The following is a 23,507-nucleotide window of genomic DNA, read 5'->3' on the forward strand; positions in this document are numbered from 1 at the left end:
GAAAGACTGTTGTATTTTTATTGTATTTTATGCTTCGGGCGTTGACTTCTAAGGCCCTAACTATTCGATCTGGTGGAGCAACGCCCTAGAGTGAAGCCTAGGTTGCCCGGAACGTAGAAATGACCAGAACTTTCACACTGGTTGCTATTATTCGTTTTATACGATGGAAAAACTGTTATATTTGTATTGTATTTCATGCTTCTGGCGTTGACTTCTTAGGCCCTAACTTTTCGATCAGGTGGAACAACGCCCTAGAGTGAAGCCTAGGTTGCCCGGAACGTAGAAATGACCATCACTTTCACACTGGTTGCAATTACTCCAGTTATACGACGGAAAAGCTCTTGTATATTTAATGTATTTTATGCTTCGGGCGTTGACTTCTATGGCCCTACCTATTCGATCTGGTGGAGCTATGCCCTACAGTCAAGCCTAATTTGCCCGTAACGTAGAAATGAACATAACTTTCACACTGGTAGCAATTATTCGTTTTATACAATGGAAAAACTGTTCTATTTATTTTGTATTTTATGCTTCCGGCGTTGACTTCTATGGCCCGACCTATTCGATCTGGTGTAGCAACACCCTACAGTCAAGCCTAGGTTGCCCGGAACGTAGAAATGACCATAACATTCACACCGGTTGCAATTATTTATGCTATACGTTAGAAAAACTGTTGCATTTTTATTGTAATTTATGCTTCTAGCGTTGACTTCTAAGGCCGTAGCTATTCGATGTGGTGGAGAAACGCCCTAGAGTGAAGCCTAGGTTGTCCGCAACGTAGAAATGACCATTACTTTCATACTGTTTGCTATTATTCATTTTATACGATGGAAAGGTGTTGTATTTATATTCTATTTTATGCTTCTAGCGTTGACTGCTAAGGCCGTAGCTATTAGATGTGGTGGAGTAACGCCCTAGAGTGACGCCTACGTTGCCTGGAACGTAGAAATGACCATTACTTTCACAATGTTTCCAATTATTCATTTTATACGATGGAAAAACTGTTGTACTTATATTGTATTTTATTCTTATGGCGTTGATTTCTAAGTCCCTAGCTATGCGATCTGGTGGAGCAACGCCCTAGAGTGAAGCCTAGATTGCCCGGAAAGTAGAAATGACTATAACTTTCACATCGGTAGCAATTATTCGTTTTATACGATGGAAAAACTATTCTATTTATTTTGTATTTTATGCTTCGGGCGTTGACTCCTAAGGCCCTAACTATTCAATCGGTTGCAGCAACGCCCTAGGGTGGATCCTAGGTTGCCCGGAAAGTAGAAATGACTATAACTTTCACACTGGTTGCAATTATTCGTTTTATACGATGGAAAAGCTGTTGTATTTATACCGTATTTTATGCTTCTGGCGTTGACTTCTTATGCCCTAACTATTCCATCTGGTGGAACAACACCCTAGGGTGATGCCTAGGTTGCCTGGAACGTAGAAATGTCCATAAGTTTCACACCGGTAGCAATTATTCGTTTTATACGATGGAAAAACTGTTGTATTTATATTGCATTTTATGCTTCGTGCGTTGACTTGTAAGGCCCTAACTATTCAATCTGTTGGAGCAACGCCCTTGGGTGAAGCCTAGGTTTCCAGGAACTTAGAAATGACCATAACTTTCACATCGGTAGCAATTATTCGTTTTATACGATGGTAAAACTGTTGTATTTATTTTGTATTTGGTGCTTCTGGCGTTGACTTCTTAGGCCTTAACTATTCGATCTGGTGGAGCAGAGCCATAGAGTGAAGCCTAGGGTGTCCGGAAAGTAGAAATGAACATTATTTTCACACTGGTTGCAATAATTCGTTTTATACGATGGAAAAACTGTTGTATTTATTATGTATTTTATGCTTCTGACGTTGTATTTTAAGGCCGCAGCTATTCGATGTGGTGGAGCAACGCCCTAGAGTGAAGCCTAGGTTGCCCGGAACCTAGAAATGACCATTACTTTCACACTGGTTGCAATTATTCGTTTTATACGATGGAAAAGCTGTTGCATTTATTTTGTATTTTATGCTTCGGGCGTTGACGTCTAAGGCCCTAACTATTCAATCGGTTGCAGCAACGCCCTAGGGTGGATCCTAGGTTGCCCGGAAAGTAGAAATGCCCATAACCTTCATACTGGTTGCAATTATTCGTTTTATACGATGGAAAAACTGTTGTATTGATATTGTATTTTATGCTTCTGGCGTTGACTTCTAAGGCACTAACTATTCGATCTGGTGGAGCAACGCCCTAGAGTAATGCCGAGGTTGCCCGGAACGTAGAAATGACCATCACTTTCAAAGTGGATGCAATTATTCCGGTTATATGATGGAAAGACTGTTGTATTTTTATTGCATTTTATGCTTCGGGCATTGACTTCTAAGGCCCTAACTATTCAATCTGTTGGAGCAACGACCTAGGGTGTAGCCTATGTTGCCCGGAACGTAGAAATGACCACAACTTTTATACTGGTTGCAATTACTCGTTTTATACAATGGAAAAACTGTTCTATTTATTTTGTATTTTATGCTTCGGGCGTTGACTTCTAAGGCCCTAACTGTTGGATCTGGTGGAGCAACGCCCTAGAGTGAAGCCTAGGTTGCCCGGAACGTAGAAATGACCATAACATTCACACTGATTGCTATTATTCGTTCTATACGATGGAAAAACTGTTATATTTATTTTGTATCTTATGCTTCTGGCGGTGACTTCTTAGGCCCTAGCAATTCGATCTGGTGGAACAACGCCCTAGAGTGAAGCCTAGGTTGCCTGGAACGTACAAATGACAATCACCTTCACACGGGTTGCAATTGTTCCTGTTATAGTGTGGAAAGACTGTTGTATTTTTATTGTATTTTATGCTTCGGGCGTTGACTTCTAAGGCCCTAACTATTCGATCTGGTGGAGCAACGCCCTAGAGTGATGCCGAGGTTGCCCGGAACGTAGAAATGACCATCACTTTCAAAGTGGATGCAATTATTCCGGTTATATGATGGAAAGACTGTTGTATTTTTATTGCATTTTATGCTTCGGGCATTGACTTCTAAGGCCCTAACTATTCAATCTGTTGGAGCAACGACCTAGGGTGTAGCCTAGGTTGCCCGGAACGTAGAAATGACCACAACTTTTATACTGGTTGCAATTACTCGTTTTATATGATGGAAAAACTGTTGTATTTATATTGTATTTTATGCTCCTGGCGTTCACTCCTTAGGCCCTAACTATTCGATCTGGTGGAACAACGCTCTAGGGTGAAGCGTAGGTTGCCCGGAACGTAGAAATGACCATAACTTTCACATCGGTAGCAATTATTCGTTTTATACGATGGAAAAACTGTTCTATTTGTTTTGTATTTTATGCTTCGGGCGTTGACTTCTAAGGCCCTAACTATTCAATCGGTTACAGCAACGCCCTAGGGTGGATCCTAGGTTGCCCGGAAAGTAGAAGTGACCATAACTTTCTTACTGGTTGCAATTATTCGTTTTATACGATGGAAAAACTGTTGTATTGATATTGTGTTTTATGCTTCTGGCGTTGACTTCTAAGGCACTAACTATTCGATCTGGTGGAGCAACGCCCTAGAGTGAAGCCGAGGTTGCCCGGAACGTGGAAATGAACATCACTTTCAAACTGGTTGCAATTATTCCGGTTATATGATGGAAAGACTGTTGTATTTTTATTGCATTTTATGCTTCGGGCATTGAGTTCTAAGGCCCTAACTATTCAATCTGTTGGAGCAACGCCCTGGGGTGTAGCCTAGGTTGCCCGGAAAGTAGAAATGACCACAACATTCATACTGGTTGCAATTACTCGTTTTATATGATGGAACAACTGTTGTATTTATATTGTGTTTTATGCTTCTGGCGTACACTTCTTAGGCCCTAACTATTCTATCTGGTGGAACAACGCCCTAGGGTAAAGCCTAGGTTGCCCGGAACGTAGAAATGACCATAACTTTTACACTGGTAGCAATTATTCGTTTTATACAATGGAAAAACTGTTCTATTTATTTTGTATTTTATGCTTCGGGCGTTGACTTCTAAGGCCCTAACTGTTGGATCTGGTGGAGCAACGCCCTAGAGTGAAGCCGAGGTCGCCCGGAACATAGAAATGGCCATAACTTTCACACTGATTGCTATTATTCGTTCTATACGATGGAAAAACTGTTATATTTATATTGTACCTTATGCTTCTGGCGTTGACTTCTTAGGCCCTAGCAATTCGATCTGGTGGAACAACGCCCTAGAGTGAAGCCTAGGTTGCCTGGAACGTACAAATGACCATCACCTTCACACGGGTTGCAATTGTTCCTGTTATAGTATGGAAAGACTGTTGTATTTTTATTGTATTTTATGCTTCGGGCGTTGACTTCTAAGGCCCTAACTATTCGATCTGGTGGAGCAACGCCCTAGAGTGAAGCCTAGGTTGCCCGGAACGTAGAAATGACCAGAACTTTCACACTGGTTGCAATTATTCGTTTTATACGATGGAAAAACTGTTATATTTGTATTGTATTTCATGCTTCTGGCGTTGACTTCTTAGGCCCTAACTTTTCGATCAGGTGGAACAACGCCCTAGAGTGAAGCCTAGGTTGCCCGGAACGTAGAAATGACCATCACTTTCACACTGGTTGCAATTACTCCAGTTATACGACGGAAAAGCTCTTGTATATTTAATGTATTTTATGCTTCGGGCGTTGACTTCTATGGCCCTACCTATTCGATCTGGTGGAGCTATGCCCTACAGTCAAGCCTAATTTGCCCGTAACGTAGAAATGAACATAACTTTCACACTGGTAGCAATTATTCGTTTTATACAATGGAAAAACTGTTCTATTTATTTTGTATTTTATGCTTCCGGCGTTGACTTCTATGGCCCGACCTATTCGATCTGGTGTAGCAACACCCTACAGTCAAGCCTAGGTTGCCCGGAACGTAGAAATGACCATAACATTCACACCGGTTGCAATTATTTATGCTATACGTTAGAAAAACTGTTGCATTTTTATTGTAATTTATGCTTCTAGCGTTGACTTCTAAGGCCGTAGCTATTCGATGTGGTGGAGAAACGCCCTAGAGTGAAGCCTAGGTTGTCCGCAACGTAGAAATGACCATTACTTTCATACTGTTTGCTATTATTCATTTTATACGATGGAAAGGTGTTGTATTTATATTCTATTTTATGCTTCTAGCGTTGACTGCTAAGGCCGTAGCTATTAGATGTGGTGGAGTAACGCCCTAGAGTGACGCCTACGTTGCCTGGAACGTAGAAATGACCATTACTTTCACAATGTTTCCAATTATTCATTTTATACGATGGAAAAACTGTTGTACTTATATTGTATTTTATTCTTATGGCGTTGATTTCTAAGTCCCTAGCTATGCGATCTGGTGGAGCAACGCCCTAGAGTGAAGCCTAGATTGCCCGGAAAGTAGAAATGACTATAACTTTCACATCGGTAGCAATTATTCGTTTTATACGATGGAAAAACTATTCTATTTATTTTGTATTTTATGCTTCGGGCGTTGACTCCTAAGGCCCTAACTATTCAATCGGTTGCAGCAACGCCCTAGGGTGGATCCTAGGTTGCCCGGAAAGTAGAAATGACTATAACTTTCACACTGGTTGCAATTATTCGTTTTATACGATGGAAAAGCTGTTGTATTTATACCGTATTTTATGCTTCTGGCGTTGACTTCTTATGCCCTAACTATTCCATCTGGTGGAACAACACCCTAGGGTGATGCCTAGGTTGCCTGGAACGTAGAAATGTCCATAAGTTTCACACCGGTAGCAATTATTCGTTTTATACGATGGAAAAACTGTTGTATTTATATTGCATTTTATGCTTCGTGCGTTGACTTGTAAGGCCCTAACTATTCAATCTGTTGGAGCAACGCCCTTGGGTGAAGCCTAGGTTTCCAGGAACTTAGAAATGACCATAACTTTCACATCGGTAGCAATTATTCGTTTTATACGATGGTAAAACTGTTGTATTTATTTTGTATTTGGTGCTTCTGGCGTTGACTTCTTAGGCCTTAACTATTCGATCTGGTGGAGCAGAGCCATAGAGTGAAGCCTAGGGTGTCCGGAAAGTAGAAATGAACATTATTTTCACACTGGTTGCAATAATTCGTTTTATACGATGGAAAAACTGTTGTATTTATTATGTATTTTATGCTTCTGACGTTGTATTTTAAGGCCGCAGCTATTCGATGTGGTGGAGCAACGCCCTAGAGTGAAGCCTAGGTTGCCCGGAACCTAGAAATGACCATTACTTTCACACTGGTTGCAATTATTCGTTTTATACGATGGAAAAGCTGTTGCATTTATTTTGTATTTTATGCTTCGGGCGTTGACGTCTAAGGCCCTAACTATTCAATCGGTTGCAGCAACGCCCTAGGGTGGATCCTAGGTTGCCCGGAAAGTAGAAATGCCCATAACCTTCATACTGGTTGCAATTATTCGTTTTATACGATGGAAAAACTGTTGTATTGATATTGTATTTTATGCTTCTGGCGTTGACTTCTAAGGCACTAACTATTCGATCTGGTGGAGCAACGCCCTAGAGTAATGCCGAGGTTGCCCGGAACGTAGAAATGACCATCACTTTCAAAGTGGATGCAATTATTCCGGTTATATGATGGAAAGACTGTTGTATTTTTATTGCATTTTATGCTTCGGGCATTGACTTCTAAGGCCCTAACTATTCAATCTGTTGGAGCAACGACCTAGGGTGTAGCCTATGTTGCCCGGAACGTAGAAATGACCACAACTTTTATACTGGTTGCAATTACTCGTTTTATATGATGGAAAAACTGTTGTATTTATATTGTATTTTATGCTCCTGGCGTTCACTTCTTAGGCCCTAACTATTCGATCTGGTGGAACAACGCCCTAGGGTGAAGCGTAGGTTGCCCGGAACGTAGAAATGACCATAACTTTCACATCGGTAGCAATTATTCGTTTTATACGATGGAAAAACTGTTCTATTTGTTTTGTATTTTATGCTTCGGGCGTTGACTTCTAAGGCCCTAACTATTCAATCGGTTACAGCAACGCCCTAGGGTGGATCCTAGGTTGCCCGGAAAGTAGAAGTGACCATAACTTTCTTACTGGTTGCAATTATTCGTTTTATACGATGGAAAAACTGTTGTATTGATATTGTGTTTTATGCTTCTGGCGTTGACTTCTAAGGCACTAACTATTCGATCTGGTGGAGCAACGCCCTAGAGTGAAGCCGAGGTTGCCCGGAACGTGGAAATGAACATCACTTTCAAACTGGTTGCAATTATTCCGGTTATATGATGGAAAGACTGTTGTATTTTTATTGCATTTTATGCTTCGGGCATTGAGTTCTAAGGCCCTAACTATTCAATCTGTTGGAGCAACGCCCTGGGGTGTAGCCTAGGTTGCCCGGAAAGTAGAAATGACCACAACTTTCATACTGGTTGCAATTACTCGTTTTATATGATGGAACAACTGTTGTATTTATATTGTATTTTATGCTTCTGGCGTACACTTCTTAGGCCCTAACTATTCTATCTGGTGGAACAACGCCCTAGGGTGAAGCCTAGGTTGCCCGGAATGTAGAAATGACCATAACTTTTACACTGGTAGCAATTATTCGTTTTATACAATGGAAAAACTGTTCTATTTATTTTGTATTTTATGCTTCGGGCGTTGACTTCTAAGGCCCTAACTGTTGGATCTGGTGGAGCAACGCCCTAGAGTGAAGCCTAGGTTGCCCGGAACGTAGAAATGACCATAACATTCACACTGATTGCTATTATTCGTTCTATACGATGGAAAAACTGTTATATTTATTTTGTATCTTATGCTTCTGGCGGTGACTTCTTAGGCCCTAGCAATTCGATCTGGTGGAACAACGCCCTAGAGTGAAGCCTAGGTTGCCTGGAACGTACAAATGACAATCACCTTCACACGGGTTGCAATTGTTCCTGTTATAGTGTGGAAAGACTGTTGTATTTTTATTGTATTTTATGCTTCGGGCGTTGACTTCTAAGGCCCTAACTATTCGATCTGGTGGAGCAACGCCATAGAGTGAAGCCCAGGTTGCCCGGAACGTAGAAATGACCAGAACTTTCTCACTGGTTGCTATTATTAGTTTTATACGATGGCAAAACTGTTATATTTATATTGTATTTTATTCTTCTGGCGTTCACTTCTTAGGCCCTAACTATTCGATCTGGTGGAACAACGCCCTAGGGTGAAGCGTAGGTTGCCCGGAACGTAGAAATGACCATAACTTTTACACTGGTAGCAATTATTCGTTTTATACAATGGAAAAACTGTTCTATTTATTTTGTATTTTATGCTTCGGGCGTTGACTTCTAAGGCCCTAACTGTTGGATCTGGTGGAGCAACGCCCTAGAGTGAAGCCTAGGTTGCCCGGAACGTAGAAATGACCATAACATTCACACTGATTGCTATTATTCGTTTTATACGATGGAAAAGCTGTTGTATTTATATTGTATTTTATGCTTCGGGCGTTGACGTCTAAGGCCCTAACTATTCAATCGGTTGCAGCAACGCCCTAGGGTGGATCCTGGGTTGCCCGGAAAGTAGAAATGACCATAACCTTCATACTGGTTGCAATTATTCGTTTTATACGATGGAAAAACTGTTGTATTGATATTGTATTTTATGCTACTGGCGTTGATTTCTAAGGCACTAACTATTCGATCTGGTGGAGCAACGCCCTAGAGTGATGCCGAGGTTGCCCGGAACGTAGAAATGACCATCACTTTCAAACTGGTTGCAATTATTCCGGTTATATGAAGGAAAGACTGTTGTATTTTTATTGCATTTTATGCTTCGGGCATTGGCTTCTAAGGCCCTAACTATTCAATCTGTTGGAGCAACGCCCTAGGGTGTAGCCTAGGTTGCCGGAACGTAGAAATGACCACAACTTTTATACTGGTTGCAATTACTGTTTAATATGATGGAAAAACTGTTGTATTTTTATTGTATTTTATGCTTCGGGCGTTGACTTCTAAGGCCCTAACTATTCGATCTGGTGGAGCAACGCCATAGAGTGAAGCCTAGGTTGCCCGGAACGTAGAAATGACCAGAACTTTCTCACTGGTTGCTATTATTAGTTTTATACGATGGAAAAACTGTTATATTTATATTGTATTTTATGCTTCTGGCGTTTACTTCTTAGGCCCTATCTATTCGATCTGGTGGAGCAACACCCTACAGTGAAGCCTAGGTTGCCCGGAACGTAGATATGACCATAACCTTCACACAGGTTGCAATTATTCGTTTTCTACGATGGAAAAGCTGTTGAATTTAAATTGTATTTCATCCTTCCGGTGTTGACTTCTTAGACCCTAACTCTTCGATCTGGTGGAGCAGCGCTTCAGAGATAAGTCTAGGATGCCCGAAACGTCGAAATGATCGTTACTTTCGCACTGGTTGCAATTAGTCATGCTATACAATGGAAAAATTGTTGTATTTATACTGTATTTTATGCTTCTGTCGTTGACTTCTAAGGCCGCAGCTATTCGATTTGGTGGAGCAACGCCCTAGAGTGAAGCCTAGGTTTCCCGGAACGTAGAAATGCCCATTACTTTCACACTGGTTGCAATTATTAGTTTTATACGATGGAAAAACTGTTCTATTTATTTTGTATTTTATGCTTCGGGCGTTGACTTCTAAGGCCCTAACTATTCAATCTGTTGGAGCAACGCCCTAGCGTGAAGCCTAGGTTGCCCGGAAAGTAGAAATGACCATACCTTTCATACTGGTTGCAATTATTTGTTTTTTACGATGGAAAAGCTGTTGTATTTATACCGTATTTTATGTTTCTGGCGTTGACTTCTTATGCCCTAACTATTCCATCTGGTGGAACAACGCCCTAGGGTGAAGCCTGGGTTTCCCGGAACGTAGAAATGACCATAACTTTCACGCCGGTAGCAATTATTCGTTTTATACGATGGAAAAACTGTTCTATTTATTTTGTATTTTATGCTTCGGGCGTTGACTTCTAAGGCCCTAACTATTCAATCTGTTGGAGCAACGCCCTAGGGTGAAGCCTAGGTTGCCCGGAAAGTAGAAATAACCACAACTTTCACACTGGTAGCAATTATTCGTTTTATACGATGGAAAAACTGTTCTATTTATTTTGTATTTTATGCTTCGGGCGTTGACTTCTAAGGCCCTAACTATTCAATCTGTTGGAGCAACGCCCTAGGGTGAAGCCTAGGTTGCCCGGAAAGTAGAAATAACCACAACTTTCACACTGGTAGCAATTATTCTTTTTATAGAATGGAAAAACTGTTCTATTTATTTTGTAGTTTATGCTTCGGGCGTTGACTTCTAAGGCCCTAACTATTCGATCTGGTGGTGCAACGCCCTGGAGTGAGGCCTAGGTTGCCCGGAACGTAGAAATGACCATAATTTTCACACTGGATGCAATTACTCTTTTTATACAATGGAAAAACTGTTGTATCTATATTGTATTTTATGCTTCTGGCGTTGACTTCTAAGGCCGTAGCTATTCGATGTGGTGGAGCAACGCCCTAGATTGAAGCCTAGGTTGACGGGAACGTAGACATGACCATATCATTCAAACTGGTTGCAATTATTCCTGTTATACGATGGAACAGCTGTTGCATTCATATCGTATTTTATGTCTCTGGCGTTGACTTCTTAGGACCTAACTATTCTATCTGGTGGAGCAATGCCATAGAGTGAAACGTAGGTTGCCCAGAACGTAGAAATGACCATTCGTTTCACACTGGTTGCAATTATTCCTCTTATACGATGGTAAAACTGTTGTATTTTTATTGTATTTTATGCTTCTGGCGTTGAATGCTAAGTCCATAGCTATTCGATCTGGTGGAGCAACGCCCTAGAGTGAAGCCTAGGTTGCCCGGAACGTAGAAATGACCATAACTTTCACACTGGTTGCAATTATTCGTTTTATACGACGGAAAAGCTGTGGTATTTATATCGTATTTTATGCTTCGGGCATTGACTTCTAAGGCCCTAACTATTCGATCTGGTTTAGCAACACGCTAGGGTGTAGCCAAGCTGGCTCGGAACGTAGGACATACCATTACCTTCACACTGGTTGCAATTATTCCTGTTATACGATGGATAAATTGTTGCATCTTTATTGTATGTTATGCTTCTGGCGTTGACTTCTAAGTCCCTAACTATTCGATCTGTTGGAGCAACGCACTAGAGTGAAGCCTAGGTTGCTCGGAATGTAGAAATGTCCATAACTTTCACACTGGTTGCAATTATACGTTTTATACGATGGAAAAGCTGTTGTATTTTTATTGCATTTTATGCTTCGGGCGTTGACTTCTAAGGCCCTAACTATTCAACCTGTTGGGCCAACGCCCTAGCGAGAATCCTAGGTTGCCCGGAACGTAGAAATGACCATAACTTTCACATCGGTAGCAATTATTCGTTTTATACGATGGAAAAACTGTTCTATTTATTTTGTATTTTCTGCTTCGGGCGTTGACTTCTAAGGCCCTAACTATTCAATCGGTTGCAGCAACGCCCTAGGATGGATCCTAGGTTGCCCGGAAAGTAGAAATGACCATAACTTTCATACTGGTTGCAATTATTCGTTTTATACAATGGAAAACCTGTTGTATTTATATTGTATTTTATGCTTGTGGGGTTGACTTCTTAGGCCCTATCTATTCGATCTGGTGGAAGGACGCCCTAGAGTGAAGCCTAGGTTGCTCAGAACGTAGAAATGACCATCACTTTCACACTGGTTGCAATTATTCCTGTTATACGAAGGAAAAACTCTTGTATATTTATTGTATTTTATGCTTCGGGCGTTGACTTCCATGGCCCTACCTATTCGATTTGGTGGAGCAACACCCTACAGTGAAGCCTAGGTTGTCAGAAACGTAGAAATGAACATAACTTTCACACTGGTAGCAATTATTCGTTTTATACAATGGAAAAACTGTTCTACTTATTTTGTATTTTATGCTTCTGGCGTTGACTTCTTAGGCCCTAACTACTCGATCTGGTGGAGTAATGCCTCACAGTTAAGTCTAGGATGCCCGAAACGCCGAAATGATCTTTACTTTCACACTGGTAGCAATTATTCATGCTATACGATGGAAAAAATGTTGCATTCTTGTTATATTTTCTGTTTCTGGCTTCGACTTCTAAGGTCCTAGGTATTCGATCTGGTGGGGCAACGTCCTAGAGTGAAGCCTATGTTGCGCGGAACGTAGAAATGTCCATAACTTTCACACTGGATGCAATTACTCTTTTTATACAATGGAAAAACTGTTGTATCTATATTGTATTTTATGCTTCTGGCGTTGACTTCTAAGGCCGTAGCTATTCGATGTGGTGGAGCAACGCCCTAGATTGAAGCCTAGGTTGACGGGAACGTAGAAATGACCAAATCATTCAAACTGGTTGCAATTATTCCTGTTATACGATGGAACAGCTGTTGCATTCATATCGTATTTTATGTCTCTGGCGTTGACTTCTTAGGCCCTAACTATTCTATCTGGTGGAGCAATGCCATAGGGTGAAACGTAGGTTGCCCAGAACGTAGAAATGACCATTCCTTTCACACTGGTTGCAATTATTCCTCTTATACGATGGTAAAACTGTTGTATTTTTATTGTATTTTATGCTTCTGGCGTTGAATGCTAAGTCCACAGCTATTCGATCTGTTGGAGCAACGCCCTAGGGTGAAGCCTAGGTTGCCCGGAAAGTAGAAATAACCACAACTTTCACACTGGTAGCAATTATTCGTTTTATACGATGGAAAAACTGTTCTATTTATTTTGTATTTTATGCTTCGGGCGTTGACTTCTAAGGCCCTAACTATTCAATCTGTTGGAGCAACGCCCTAGGGTGAAGCCTAGGTTGCCCGGAAAGTAGAAATAACCACAACTTTCACACTGGTAGCAATTATTCTTTTTATAGAATGGAAAAACTGTTCTATTTATTTTGTAGTTTATGCTTCGGGCGTTGACTTCTAAGGCCCTAACTATTCGATCTGGTGGTGCAACGCCCTGGAGTGAGGCCTAGGTTGCCCGGAACGTAGAAATGACCATAATTTTCACACTGGATGCAATTACTCTTTTTATACAATGGAAAAACTGTTGTATCTATATTGTATTTTATGCTTCTGGCGTTGACTTCTAAGGCCGTAGCTATTCGATGTGGTGGAGCAACGCCCTAGATTGAAGCCTAGGTTGACGGGAACGTAGACATGACCATATCATTCAAACTGGTTGCAATTATTCCTGTTATACGATGGAACAGCTGTTGCATTCATATCGTATTTTATGTCTCTGGCGTTGACTTCTTAGGACCTAACTATTCTATCTGGTGGAGCAATGCCATAGAGTGAAACGTAGGTTGCCCAGAACGTAGAAATGACCATTCGTTTCACACTGGTTGCAATTATTCCTCTTATACGATGGTAAAACTGTTGTATTTTTATTGTATTTTATGCTTCTGGCGTTGAATGCTAAGTCCATAGCTATTCGATCTGGTGGAGCAACGCCCTAGAGTGAAGCCTAGGTTGCCCGGAACGTAGAAATGACCATAACTTTCACACTGGTTGCAATTATTCGTTTTATACGACGGAAAAGCTGTGGTATTTATATCGTATTTTATGCTTCGGGCATTGACTTCTAAGGCCCTAACTATTCGATCTGGTTTAGCAACACGCTAGGGTGTAGCCAAGCTGGCTCGGAACGTAGGACATACCATTACCTTCACACTGGTTGCAATTATTCCTGTTATACGATGGATAAATTGTTGCATCTTTATTGTATTTTATGCTTCTGGCGTTGACTTCTAAGTCCCTAACTATTCGATCTGGTGGAGCAACGCACTAGAGTGAAGCCTAGGTTGCTCGGAATGTAGAAATGTCCATAACTTTCACACTGGTTGCAATTATACGTTTTATACGATGGAAAAGCTGTTGTATTTTTATTGCATTTTATGCTTCGGGCGTTGACTTCTAAGGCCCTAACTATTCAACCTGTTGGGCCAACGCCCTAGCGAGAAGCCTAGGTTGCCCGGAACGTAGAAATGACCATAACTTTCACATCGGTAGCAATTATTCGTTTTATACGATGGAAAAACTGTTCTATTTATTTTGTATTTTCTGCTTCGGGCGTTGACTTCTAAGGCCCTAACTATTCAATCGGTTGCAGCAACGCCCTAGGATGGATCCTAGGTTGCCCGGAAAGTAGAAATGACCATAACTTTCATACTGGTTGCAATTATTCGTTTTATACAATGGAAAACCTGTTGTATTTATATTGTATTTTATGCTTGTGGGGTTGACTTCTTAGGCCCTATCTATTCGATCTGGTGGAAGGACGCCCTAGAGTGAAGCCTAGGTTGCTCAGAACGTAGAAATGACCATCACTTTCACACTGGTTGCAATTATTCCTGTTATACGAAGGAAAAACTCTTGTATATTTATTGTATTTTATGCTTCGGGCGTTGACTTCCATGGCCCTACCTATTCGATTTGGTGGAGCAACACCCTACAGTGAAGCCTAGGTTGTCAGAAACGTAGAAATGAACATAACTTTCACACTGGTAGCAATTATTCGTTTTATACAATGGAAAAACTGTTCTACTTATTTTGTATTTTATGCTTCTGGCGTTGACTTCTTAGGCCCTAACTACTCGATCTGGTGGAGTAATGCCTCACAGTTAAGTCTAGGATGCCCGAAACGCCGAAATGATCTTTACTTTCACACTGGTAGCAATTATTCATGCTATACGATGGAAAAAATGTTGCATTCTTGTTATATTTTCTGTTTCTGGCTTCGACTTCTAAGGTCCTAGGTATTCGATCTGGTGGGGCAACGTCCTAGAGTGAAGCCTATGTTGCGCGGAACGTAGAAATGTCCATAACTTTCACACTGGATGCAATTACTCTTTTTATACAATGGAAAAACTGTTGTATCTATATTGTATTTTATGCTTCTGGCGTTGACTTCTAAGGCCGTAGCTATTCGATGTGGTGGAGCAACGCCCTAGATTGAAGCCTAGGTTGACGGGAACGTAGAAATGACCAAATCATTCAAACTGGTTGCAATTATTCCTGTTATACGATGGAACAGCTGTTGCATTCATATCGTATTTTATGTCTCTGGCGTTGACTTCTTAGGCCCTAACTATTCTATCTGGTGGAGCAATGCCATAGGGTGAAACGTAGGTTGCCCAGAACGTAGAAATGACCATTCCTTTCACACTGGTTGCAATTATTCCTCTTATACGATGGTAAAACTGTTGTATTTTTATTGTATTTTATGCTTCTGGCGTTGAATGCTAAGTCCACAGCTATTCGATCTGGTGGAGCAACGCCCCAGAGTGAAGCCTAGGTTGCCCGGAACGTAGAAATGACCATAACTTTCACACTGGTTGCAATTATTCGTTTTATACGACGGAAAAGCTGTGGTATTTATATCGTATTTTATGCTTCGGGCATTGACTTCTAAGGCCCTAACTATTCGATCTGGTTTAGCAACACCCTAGGGTGTAGCCAAGCTGGCTCGGAACGTAGGACATACCATTACCTTCACACTGGTTGCAATTATTCCTGTTATACGATGGAAAAACTGTTGCATCTTTATTGTATTTTATGCTTCTGGCGTTGACTTCTAAGTCCCTAACTATTCGATCTGGTGGAGCAACGCACTAGAGTGAAGCCTAGGTTGCTCGGAATGTAGAAATGTCCATAACTTTCACACTGGTTGCAATTATACGTTTTATACGATGGAAAAGCTGTTGTATTTTTATTGCATTTTATGCTTCGGGCGTTGACTTCTAAGGCCCTAACTATTCAACCTGTTGGGCCAACGCCCTAGCGAGAAGCCTAGGTTGCCCGGAAAGTAGAAATGACCATAACTTTCGTACTGGTCGCAATTATTCGTTTTATAGGATGGAAAAGCTGTTGTATTTATTTTGTATTTTATGCTTCGGGCATTGACTTCTAAGGCCCTAACTATTCGATCTGGTTTAGCAACACCCTAGGGTGTAGCCAAGCTGGCTCGGAACGTAGGACATACCATTACCTTCACACTGGTTGCAATTATTCGTTTTATACGATGGAAAAACTGTTGTATTTATATTGTATTTTATGCTTGTGGCGCTAACTTCTAGGGCACTAACTATTCGATCTGGTGGAGCAGCGCCCTAGGGTGAAGCCTAGGTTGCCCGGAACGTAGAAATGACCATAACATTCACACCGGTTGCAATTATTCGTTTTATACGATGGAAAAGCTGTTGTATTAATATTGCATTTTATGCTTCTGGCGTTGACTTCTTAGGACCTAACTACTCGATCTGGTGGAGTAATGCCTCACAGTTAAGTCTAGGATGCCCGAAACGCCGAAATGATCATTACTTTCACACTGGTAGCAATTATTCATGCTATACGATGGAAAAAATGTTGCATTCTTCTTGTATTTCCTGGTTCTGGCTTCGACTTCTAAGGTCCTAGCTATTCGATCTGGTGGAGCAACGTCCAAGAGTGAAGCCTAGGTTGCCCGGAACGTAGAAATGTCCAGAACTTTCACACTGGTTGCTATTATTCGTTTTATACGATTGTAAAGCTGTTGCATCTTTGTTGTATTTTATGCTTCGAGCGTTGACTTCTAAGGCCCTAACTATTCCATCTGGTGGAACAACGCCCTAGGGTGAAGCCTAGGTTGCCCGGAACGTAGAAATGACCATAACTTTCACATCGGTAGCAATTATTCGTTTTATACGATGGAAAAACTGTTGTATTGATATTGTAATTTATGCTTCTGGCGTTGCCTTCTGAGGCACTAACTATTAGATCTGGTGGAGCAACGCCCTAGAGTGATGCCGAGGTTGCCCGGAACGTAGAAATGACCATCACTTTCAAACTGGTTGCAATTATTCCGTTTATATGATGGAAAGACTGTTGTATTTTTATTGGATTTTATGCTTCGGGCATTGACTTCTAAGGCACTAACTATGAAATCTGTTGTAGCAACGCCCTAGGGTGTAGCCTTGATTGCCCGGAAAGTAGAAATGTCCACAACTTTCATACAGGTTGCTATTATTCGTCTTATACGATGGAAAAACTGTTATATTTATATTGTATTTTATGCTTCTGGCGGTGCCTTCTTAGGCCCTAAGTGTTCGATCTGGTGGAGCAACGCCCTCGGGTGAAGCCTGGGTTTCCCGGAACGTAGAAATGACCATAACTTTCACGCCGGTAGCAATTATTCGTTTTATACGATGGAAAAACTGTTCTATTTATTTTGTATTTTATGCTTCGGGCGTTGACTTCTAAGGCCCTAACTATTCAATCTGTTGGAGCAACGCCCTAGGGTGAAGCCTAGGTTGCCCGGAAAGTAGAAATAACCACAACTTTCACACTGGTAGCAATTATTCTTTTTATAGAATGGAAAAACTGTTCTATTTATTTTGTAGTTTACGCTTCGGGCGTTGACTTCTAAGGCCCTAACTATTCGATCTGGTGGTGCAACGCCCTGGAGTGAGGCCTAGGTTGCCCGGAACGTCGAAATGACCATAATTTTCACACTGGATGCAATTACTCTTTTTATACAATGGAAAAACTGTTGTATCTATATTGTATTTTATGCTTCTGGCGTTGACTTCTAAGGCCGTAGCTATTCGATGTGGTGGAGCAACGCCCTAGATTGAAGCCTAGGTTGACGGGAACGTAGACATGACCATATCATTCAAACTGGTTGCAATTATTCCTGTTATACGATGGAACAGCTGTTGCATTCATATCGTATTTTATGTCTCTGGCGTTGACTTCTTAGGCCCTAACTATTCTATCTGGTGGAGCAATGCCATAGAGTGAAACGTAGGTTGCCCAGAACGTAGAAATGACCATTCGTTTCACACTGGTTGCAATTATTCCTCTTATACGATGGTAAAACTGTTGTATTTTTATTGTATTTTATGCTTCTGGCGTTGAATGCTAAGTCCATAGCTATTCGATCTGGTGGAGCAACGCCCTAGAGTGAAGCCTAGGTTGCCCGGAACGTAGAAATGACCATAATTTTCACACTGGTTACTATTATTCGTTTTATACAATGGAAAAACTGTTCTATTTATTTTGTATTTTATGCTTCGGGCATTGACTTCTAAGGCCCTAACTATTCGAACTGGTTTAGCAACACCCTAGTGTGTAGCCAAGCTGGCTCGGAACGTAGGATATACCATTACCTTCACACTGGTTGCAATTATTCCTGTTATACGATGGATAAATTGTTGCATCTTTATTGTATTTTATGCTTGTGGCGTTGACTTCTAAGGCTCTATCTATTCGATCTGGTGGAGCAACGCCCCAGAGTGAAGCCTAGGTTGCCCGGAACGTAGAAATGACCATAACTTTCACACTGGTTGCAATTATTCGTTTTATACGACGGAAAAGCTGTGGTATTTATATCGTATTTTATGCTTCGGGCATTGACTTCTAAGGCCCTAACTATTCGATCTGGTTTAGCAACACGCTAGGGTGTAGCCAAGCTGGCTCGGAACGTAGGACATACCATTACCTTCACACTGGTTGCAATTATTCCTGTTATACGATGGATAAATTGTTGCATCTTTATTGTATTTTATGCTTCTGGCGTTGACTTCTAAGTCCCTAACTATTCGATCTGGTGGAGCAACGCACTAGAGTGAAGCCTAGGTTGCTCGGAATGTAGAAATGTCCATAACTTTCACACTGGTTGCAATTATACGTTTTATACGATGGAAAAGCTGTTGTATTTTTATTGCATTTTATGCTTCGGGCGTTGACTTCTAAGGCCCTAACTATTCAACCTGTTGGGCCAACGCCCTAGCGAGAAGCCTAGGTTGCCCGGAACGTAGAAATGACCATAACTTTCACATCGGTAGCAATTATTCGTTTTATACGATGGAAAAACTGTTCTATTTATTTTGTATTTTCTGCTTCGGGCGTTGACTTCTAAGGCCCTAACTATTCAATCGGTTGCAGCAACGCCCTAGGATGGATCCTAGGTTGCGCGGAAAGTAGAAATGACCATAACTTTCATACTGGTTGCAATTATTCGTTTTATACAATGGAAAACCTGTTGTATTTATATTGTATTTTATGCTTGTGGGGTTGACTTCTTAGGCCCTATCTATTCGATCTGGTGGAAGGACGCCCTACAGTGAAGCCTAGGTTGCTCAGAACGTAGAAATGACCATCACTTTCACACTGGTTGCAATTATTCCTGTTATACGAAGGAAAAACTCTTGTATATTTATTGTATTTTATGCTTCGGGCGTTGACTTCCATGGCCCTACCTATTCGATTTGGTGGAGCAACACCCTACAGTGAAGCCTAGGTTGTCAGAAACGTAGAAATGAACATAACTTTCACACTGGTAGCAATTATTCGTTTTATACAATGGAAAAACTGTTCTACTTATTTTGTATTTTATGCTTCTGGCGTTGACTTCTTAGGCCCTAACTACTCGATCTGGTGGAGTAATGCCTCACAGTTAAGTCTAGGATGCCCGAAACGCCGAAATGATCTTTACTTTCACACTGGTAGCAATTATTCATGCTATACGATGGAAAAAATGTTGCATTCTTGTTATATTTTCTGTTTCTGGCTTCGACTTCTAAGGTCCTAGGTATTCGATCTGGTGGGGCAACGTCCTAGAGTGAAGCCTATGTTGCGCGGAACGTAGAAATGTCCATAACTTTCACACTGGATGCAATTACTCTTTTTATACAATGGAAAAACTGTTGTATCTATATTGTATTTTATGCTTCTGGCGTTGACTTCTAAGGCCGTAGCTATTCGATGTGGTGGAGCAACGCCCTAGATTGAAGCCTAGGTTGACGGGAACGTAGAAATGACCATATCATTCAAACTGGTTGCAATTATTCCTGTTATACGATGGAACAGCTGTTGCATTCATATCGTATTTTATGTCTCTGGCGTTGACTTCTTAGGCCCTAACTATTCTATCTGGTGGAGCAATGCCATAGGGTGAAACGTAGGTTGCCCAGAACGTAGAAATGACCATTCCTTTCACACTGGTTGCAATTATTCCTCTTATACGATGGTAAAACTGTTGTATTTTTATTGTATTTTATGCTTCTGGCGTTGAATGCTAAGTCCACAGCTATTCGATCTGGTGGAGCAACGCCCCAGAGTGAAGCCTAGGTTGCCCGGAACGTAGAAATGACCATAACTTTCACACTGGTTGCAATTATTCGTTTTATACGACGGAAAAGCTGTGGTATTTATATCGTATTTTATGCTTCGGGCATTGACTTCTAAGGCCCTAACTATTCGATCTGGTTTAGCAACACCCTAGGGTGTAGCCAAGCTGGCTCGGAACGTAGGACATACCATTACCTTCACACTGGTTGCAATTATTCCTGTTATACGGTGGAAAAACTGTTGCATCTTTATTGTATTTTATGCTTCTGGCGTTGACTTCTAAGTCCCTAACTATTCGATCTGGTGGAGCAACGCACTAGAGAGAAGCCTAGGTTGCTCGGAATGTAGAAATGTCCATAACTTTCACACTGGTTGCAATTATACGTTTTATACGATGGAAAAGCTGTTGTATTTTTATTGCATTTTATGCTTCGGGCGTTGACTTCTAAGGCCCTAACTATTCAACCTGTTGGGCCAACGCCCTAGCGAGAAGCCTAGGTTGCCCGGAAAGTAGAAATGACCATAACTTTCGTACTGGTCGCAATTATTCGTTTTATAGGATGGAAAAGCTGTTGTATTTATTTTGTATTTTATGCTTCGGGCATTGACTTCTAAGGCCCTAACTATTCGATCTGGTTTAGCAACACCCTAGGGTGTAGCCAAGCTGGCTCGGAACGTAGGACATACCATTACCTTCACACTGGTTGCAATTATTCGTTTTATACGATGGAGAAACTGTTGTATTTATATTGTATTTTATGCTTGTGGCGCTAACTTCTAGGGCACTAACTATTCGATCTGGTGGAGCAGCGCCCTAGGGTGAAGCCTAGGTTGCCCGGAACGTAGAAATGACCATAACATTCACACCGGTTGCAATTATTCGTTTTATACGATGGAAAAGCTGTTGTATTAATATTGCATTTTATGCTTCTGGCGTTGACTTCTTAGGACCTAACTACTCGATCTGGTGGAGTAATGCCTCGCAGTTAAGTCTAGGATGCCCGAAACGCCGAAATGATCATTACCTTCACACTGGTAGCAATTATTCATGCTATACGATGGAAAAAATGTTGCATTCTTCTTGTATTTCCTGGTTCTGGCTTCGACTTCTAAGGTCCTAGCTATTCGATCTGGTGGAGCAACGTCCAAGAGTGAAGCCTAGGTTGCCCGGAACGTAGAAATGTCCAGAACTTTCACACTGGTTGCTATTATTCGTTTTATACGATTGAAAAGCTGTTGCATCTTTGTTGTATTTTATGCTTCGAGCGTTGACTTCTAAGGCCCTAACTATTCCATCTGGTGGAACAACGCCCTAGGGTGAAGCCTAGGTTGCCCGGAACGTAGAAATGACCATAACTTTCACATCGGTAGCAATTATTCGTTTTATACGATGGAAAAACTGTTGTATTGATATTGTAATTTATGCTTCTGGCGTTGCCTTCTGAGGCACTAACTATTAGATCTGGTGGAGCAACGCCCTAGAGTGAAGCCTAGGTTGCCCGGAACGTAGAAATGACCATAACTTTCACACTGGTTGCTATTATTCGTTCTATACGATGGAAAAACTGTTATATTTATATTGTATCTCATGCTCCTGGCGTTGACTCCTTAGGCCTTAACAATTCGATCTGGTGGAACAACGCGCTAGAGTGAAGCCTAGGTTGCCTGGAACGTACAAATGACCATCACTTTCACACAGGTTGCAATTATTCCTGTTATAGGATGGAACGACTGTTGTATTTTTATTGTATTTTACGCTTCGGGCGTTGACTTCTAAGGCCCTAACTATTCGATCTGGTGGAGCAACGCCCTAGAGTGAAGCCTAGGTTGCCCGGAACGTAGAAATGACCAGAATTTTCACACTGGATGCAATTACTCTTTTTATACAATGGAAAAACTGTTGTATCTATATTGTATTTTATGCTTCTGGCGTTGACTTCTAAGGCCGTAGCTATTCGATGTGGTGGAGCAACGCCCTAGATTGAAGCCTAGGTTGACGGGAACGTAGAAATGACCATATCATTCAAACTGGTTGCAATTATTCCTCTTATACGATGGTAAAACTGTTGTATTTTTATTGTATTTTATGCTTCTGGCGTTGAATGCTAAGTCCATAGCTATTCGATCTGGTGGAGCAACGCCCTAGAGTGAAGCCTAGGTTGCCCGGAACGTAGAAATGACCATAATTTTCACACTGGTTACTATTATTCGTTTTATACAATGGAAAAACTGTTCTATTTATTTTGTATTTTATGCTTCGGACATTGACTTCTAAGGCCCTAACTATTCGAACTGGTTTAGCAACACCCTAGTGTGTAGCCAAGCTGGCTCGCAACGTAGGACATACCATTACCTTCACACTGGTTGCAATTATTCCTGTTATACGATGGATAAATTGTTGCATCTTTATTGTATTATATGCTTGTGGCGTTGACTTCTAAGGCTCTATCTATTCGATCTGGTGGAGCAACGCCCCAGAGTGAAGCCTAGGTTGCCCGGAACGTAGAAATGACCATAACATTCACACTGGTTGCAATTATTCGTTTTATACGACGGAAAAGCTGTGGTATTTATATCGTATTTTATGCTTCGGGCATTGACTTCTAAGGCCCTAACTATTCGATCTGGTTTAGCAACACCCTAGTGTGTAGCCAAGCTGGCTCGGAACGTAGGACATACCATTACCTTCACACTGGTTGCAATTATTCCTGTTATACGATGGAAAAACTGTTGCATCTTTATTGTATTTTATGCTTCTGGCGTTGACTTCTAAGTCCCTAACTATTCGATCTGGTGGAGCAACGCACTAGAGTGAAGCCTAGGTTGCTCGGAATGTAGAAATGTCCATAACTTTCTCACTGGTTGCAATAATTCGTTTTATACGATGGAAAAACTGTTGTATTTATTATGTATTTTATGCTTCTGACGTTGTATTTTAAGGCCGTAGCTATTCGATGTGGTGGAGCAACGCCCTAGAGTGAAGCCTAGGTTTCCCGGAACCTAGAAATGACCATTACTTTCACACTGGTTGCAATTATTCGTTTTATACGATGGAAAAGCTGTTGTATTTATATTTTATTTTATGCTTCGGGCGTTGACGTCTAAGGCCCTAACTATTCAATCGGTTGCAGCAACGCCCTAGGGTGGATCCTAGGTTGCCCGGAAAGTAGAAATGACCATAACCTTCATACTGGTTGCAATTATTCGTTTTATACGATGGAAAAGCTGTTGTATTGATATTGTATTTTATGCTACTGGCGTTGATTTCTAAGGCACTAACTATTCGATCTGGTGGAGCAACGCCCTAGAGTGATGCCGAGGTTG

This window comes from Calliopsis andreniformis, unplaced genomic scaffold, assembly GCF_051401765.1.
Source record: "Calliopsis andreniformis isolate RMS-2024a unplaced genomic scaffold, iyCalAndr_principal scaffold0002, whole genome shotgun sequence".
Lineage (NCBI taxonomy): Eukaryota > Metazoa > Arthropoda > Insecta > Hymenoptera > Andrenidae > Calliopsis > Calliopsis andreniformis.